The following is a 6,000-nucleotide window of genomic DNA, read 5'->3' as shown; positions in this document are numbered from 1 at the left end:
ATGGGTACCAAGGGACCCATATTGGCCAACGTTGGTCCCTGGTCACCCATATGGGCTAATACTAGTGCCCTGCGACCCATATTGGCCAATATGGGTACCCATGGACCAAAATTGGCCAATATTGGTTACCGGGTACCTATATTGGCCAATGTTGGTCCCTGGCACCCATATTGGCCAATATTGGTCCCTGGGTACCCATATTGGCCAATATGGTACCCAGAGACCCATATATTTCAATGTTGGTACCCATGGACCAATATTGGCCAATATGCGTATACATGGACCAATATTTTGCCAATCTGGGTGCCCAGGGACCAATATTGGCCAATATGGGTACCCAAGGACCAATATTGGCCAATATTGTTGCATGGATACCCATATTGGCCAATATTGGTCCTTGGGTACCCATGTTGGCCAATATTGGTGCCTGGGTATCCATATTGGACTATATTGGTCCATAGGTACCTATATTGGCCAATATTGGTCCATGGGTACCCATATTGGCCAATATTGGCCTTTGGTTACCTATATTGGCCAATATTGGTTTATGGCTACCCATATTGGCCGATACTTTTCCATGGGTGCCTATATTGACCAATATTAGTTCATGGGTACCTATATTGGCCAATATTGGTCCATGCGTACCCTTATATGCCAATATTGGTTCATGCGTGCCTATGTTGGCCCATATTGGTCCATGGGTACCCATATTGTAGGGCTGACAATTGTCAGTATGGGTCACCATGGAGCAATGTTGGCTGCTCTTGACTGGGTACTCAGGTATATTAGTGACAGGGTGGCTTGTTGCAAACGTACTAAAAGTGAATCTCAAAACGTCCAACTTCCCAGTACTTAACGGAAAAGGGTTCATAATTTTCTGCATAAAGCCCTAGATAGAGGTCCCTACCAAAATTTTTGGAAAAATTTCCGCACAGCCCCATACATTAATTATGCATGCTGGTGTATTAATTATGTATGCGCTTCATTGTTTTAAAAGACAATAAGCTATTCCTATGTGTTTTGCACATATACATTGCAAATAATACTTACTGCGTCAATAAAAGAGGGTTTCGTCGTGTCATGACTTTTTCTCCTCTTCTCTCTCCATTTTCCCAATCCCATTTTCTTTATTTCTCTACCCCAGCCCCCTAACGCTTTTCTTTTTCTTTCTTTCTTTTTTTTTTTCGGTCTATCTACCATACCGTGCCTTGGACTGAAGCCTTACTGTCCATCTGCTTTACCACTAGACTACGAGCAGCTGACGAGGGATTTGTTGGAAATTACCCCTTAACAAATATATATTATTTTTTGTAAGCCTTTAAAAATCTACATAACAATACAGAGGTAATTTTTTCCTGTGCGTTGCACTTGCCTTGTAATTTTCACGGGAAAATGCGTCATTTTCGCCCCTTGATTGGCCAGTCTCGGTTTGTGTATTTCTCCTAGTCATAGCCCCATGCAACCATGTTATAGTGAGTTATAGAGCATTAACGAGTCTTGGCCGACTTCAAATCGTGTAGTTGTTGCTTGTGCTCCGAATCGTCGTCTTATTATTTTTGCGTCCTTTGCTGTTTCTTCCATCGCTTCCCCTATGTCAATGCCATGCTACTACGTCTGTAATTTGACTGACCTTCGCCCATCGTTCCAAGCCTTTAATCACCTTTTAAAGTCGCCCAATATCCTTGCGGATTACGAATGGTGAACAGAATAGTACAAGGAACACAATCTAAACGTGCCGTCCGTGAAATGTCCGCCAGTTGGGTGCAAGAATGCCCTAAAGACGAGCAATATTGGCATATATTGTAAGATGCCAGCCTTTACGAAGTTCACCAGGACTGTCAAAGCATTGTAGCGCTCTACGCGCTCTCCGAGATACGTACGCCGGAGGAAGACGAGATATCAGATACCGTATACGTAACACATGAAGCCCGCACGTCTATGTTAGCGAGAACCTCTGGCTTTATTTTAGGAACGACAGCAGCAAAAATAGAACGTAAAACAAAAATAAAGGTAAAGAAATACTTTATTTTTGATAGTTTACGACAGTCGCGATTAAAAACCACTGGTTAATCTGCCTTTATTTTTACGGCCATGCGAAAACATGTCACTTAATTCTAAACATTTTTGAAACGAGGACAAATTAAAATGCGTAAAAATTGCTAAAATTGTCAAATTTTGTTTAGATTTTCCGTATTTTTTCCCTAAAATGCGAAGATTTCGGCAAAGCCCATATAGACTTAGAAAGAAAATATAAAACTAAGAGGAACAAAGCGAAGTAATCCCAACGGCGCACTATTGTTATCCCTATTGTTTCCTTTGAACAAAGACTGTATGCATAATTAATGTATGGGGCTGTGCGGAAATCTTGCCAAATTTTTTTGTCCACAAAATAGTTCGCCAGAAAATTTCTAACACCAAAATAGCTCTCTATCGCCAATTTCAATCTCCCATGAAGATCTTTGCGGCTCCCCGTCACTAATATCTCTGAGTACTCTTTCTTCCCAATCTTTTATTGTTATTAAAGCGCTGATTTTTCCTTGTACTAGAGTGCTTTCCATTTGCCAGAACGGACCAGCTTGGCCAATCAGTTTGAAATAGAACAAGAAATTTTGAAGAGTTAGCTCTAAAGATTCTTTATAATGCAGAATTTGGAAATGATTTGCCCCAATTTGAAGGAGCTTGAAGGTGTAGCACCGGAGCCATTTCTTGAAAATCGTGCTTTTATTCAGCGGAATAACCAGTCTTTGCCCAGCCAGTTCGGACAAATGGAAAGTGCCTCTAGTTTGCCATTTTTTCCTGTACCTACTCCATAGTATATTCGTTGTTTTCAACGTGATGCACAACAGCATGTTTTAGCTCTGTTTTGTTATCGTTTTTGTATGCCACAAGGAAACTTTTAAGTCACTGTTCTTACGAGTAAAGAACATCCAATTAAAAAACTGTGAACAAGAATTTGGCCATGCACTTGAATCAGCATAAGATCGAACAAAAACACACTTTTTTATTGAAACTTTTCAGTAAAGGAAAAGCTGCCGTTGTGCATCACGCTCGAGGCTGTCACATGAGATGTGCTGGCGATTCCTGTAGACAAACGAAAAGACCTGAGGCAGCCACGGGCTGCACGTTTCCAGTATGTTTTATTATTTAGAGAACCGTCTCTCTCTTCTTTTTGCAACTGAGGATTCAACCGGGAACCACGTCATGTGCCGCGTTAATCGAGTCCGTAGCAAGCATCACAACTGCTCCCGCACGAGTTGGCTGTTAACGTAGGACGCGAATCATGTAATTCCACCACAGATTCCGCGGATTAAATCTTTTGAAGCAGAGTGTCATTTACGTCTGCCTGATCAAGAATAAGGACGGCTTGCAAGTGACGCCAAGCGAAATCGACGAAAGCCAAGAAAACCAAGACCGTTAGCCTGCAATGTACATTGTAACATACTCAAGATTAAGCTATAAAGCTGGATAACAACAACAGCAACTACAACAAAAATACTTATCTTTCTTTGATATATTGAATCACGGAAGGTGAACGCGATGGATTCACTGGTGCCTTTCAACTTTGCGAATCTAACCGCACTCACTTTCGTTCATGAACCAAGATCTGAGTTTAACGTCAATCTTAATGAATAACTTTTCAAACTCGAATACTGGTAAATTTGAATATATTATATGCTAAAAACTTCATGGTTCGTGCATTCCGACACCCCGGGTCCGACACGCCAGGCAGGCTAATTTGCCTTTTTATTGATACTGCTACGTCGAACAATTAGTGTGAACAAAGTTTGTCAAATGATTAGTAATAATTCGGTAACCTTTACAAAGGAAACTTATGGAATGACAGGTATGATTAGGGTTGATTGAAAGAAACGAAAAAACAAAAGGCGACAAGTGAACACAAAAGAAACGACTACATTGATAACGAAAAGCATGGTGTATACGATTGTGCTTTTATACGGGCTTTTTTCCCTCCACCCTGTTTTAATTCAGTAAAGTGGCGCTCAATGGATACTCTTCCCCAGAGCTCTTTCCTGAGTCTGTGTTGGGGCGATTTTGCGTGATGAGATTCCATGACACTAGATTTTTCACTGGCAGTGTAAGTTGCGATTCGTACAGCATTCACTTTCGTTCAAATCAACACTTAAACCAAAGCCCGGCGACTGGGAAGAACGAATTGCTTATCAAGGTACGAGTACTGCTGGGCATGATATCATTTCGCCGAATGCCCAGGGCCCAGTTGTTCGGAAGCCGATAAACGTTAATCCGCGATTAAAAATTAACGGAAGGTTTTCTGCTCGCTCGTTAAAATTGTTTATTAACTCTAATTTTAAGCCAGTGGTAGAGAAAAGTCAACGTCAAAACTGAGGGACAAAAGTCTTTTTGAAAAATCTTTGTTGTTAGGTAATTAAACTCTAACCAAAGTTGTTGTTAATCCAGAATTAGCGGGCTTTGAACAACTGGGCCCAGCCCCAGTTTCTTACGGGATTTAAAAATTACACTCACGTTTTCTGAATAAATTTGCGATAATTTCTACTCATTTAGTTTGTGTAATGTGGTCGAACTATTCAGGAGTTAACGTCGTAGGATCGGCTTTAAGAGAAAGGAAACTAAGTTCACTTTTTTCATAAAACCTTGAATGGTGATTACACGTCGTTGTCTTGTAGATGACGACAAAGAAAGGTATCAAAGTTTATAACGCACGTGCAGAGTCAGTGTTTTACAAATTAAAACTATTGTTTTCTGACGTTCTTGTTGTGGTCGTCGTCATCTCTGCACGTCCCAACGATAACGAAAAAGTCACCTGAAAATATATCTTTATTTCATTTATGCTTCCTCACGATGTCGCAGTGATGAGGCATGTTTGTTGCATCCCTCAGGGATCTAGACAAGTCTAAAGGCTGGTTTCCATATGATCGCGGATCGCAGATCGCAATAAGGTCTGCGATCGTCTGCGATCATATGGAAACTACTTCCGCGATCGTCTGCGATCCTGCGATCGCGATCGCAGACGATCGCTGAAGATAGAACCATGTTCTATCAAAAGGCTGGTTTCCATATGATTGCAGACGATCGCAGACCTTATTGCGATCTGCGATCTGCGATCCGCGATCATATGGAAACCAGCCTTAAAGAAAATCTTTTAATCATTCCGTAGTCGTTGATATTTTACTCTGACGAAGGCAGTAGAAGTGCCGCCGGAGATTTAGCATTTTTATACCTTTCTTTTAGCACAGATACAATTACTTTTTAAGAGTTTTGTCATGAACACTGGCAACCCAAACAATGTAGATTGTTAACCACTTCGTTGTTCTCTTTCTTTTTCTTGAGTTTGAATCGCCGCCACTTATTGATGGCCGAGCGTGGGTTATAATTAGAAAAAGGATGGACTACTCTTCTGAAAAGAATTGCTTTTGCTTTCTGTGGAGATGCATCATAATTCCTGATTTCACTTATAATAGCTTCTTCTCAAAAAGTGTTTATAGGGTTTTTCATGAAATCAAATTGTCTCCAAAAAGGGCGAAGGCCTCAGAGTTACTGGCAGTTTGTCCATTTACAGCATTCAGTGCACTCCTGCAAAATAGCGCTTGTAATTCATGCAGCCCAACAGTTCTTTGCACAAAAGCAAACATAAATGAGTTCAAATGAAATCAAAATGACAGAAAGTAATCATTTATCTGATTGAGATTTAACTCGCGAGCTTTCAATAGCAACGGAAATCGTTAGCGTTTGGGCGCAATTCTTGACTAACCCAAACAACACCGAACCTTTTGTAAGAGAGTGCTGTCAACTTAATTTAGATTCATAAAACGAATTTCAACTTGAGTTAGGTTCGAGGGTCGTACGAGAAATAGAATATCAATTGCTCATTCTTTTTTAACTGAACTAATTAGTGCCGTTGGTAGTATGGGTTGGCGGATGGGTTATGGGTTAGCCTTCTGGAAACAATTGCTTTTGCTTCGTGTACACGCCAAGCAAAGTTCGTTTTATTTGTATTGGCTG

This window comes from Pavona decussata, unplaced genomic scaffold (assembly GCF_977016875.1).
Source record: "Pavona decussata unplaced genomic scaffold, jaPavDecu1.1 SCAFFOLD_25, whole genome shotgun sequence".
NCBI lineage: Eukaryota > Metazoa > Cnidaria > Anthozoa > Scleractinia > Agariciidae > Pavona > Pavona decussata.
The sequence above is the reverse complement of the archived record's forward strand: the minus strand, read 5'-3'. Positions refer to the sequence as shown.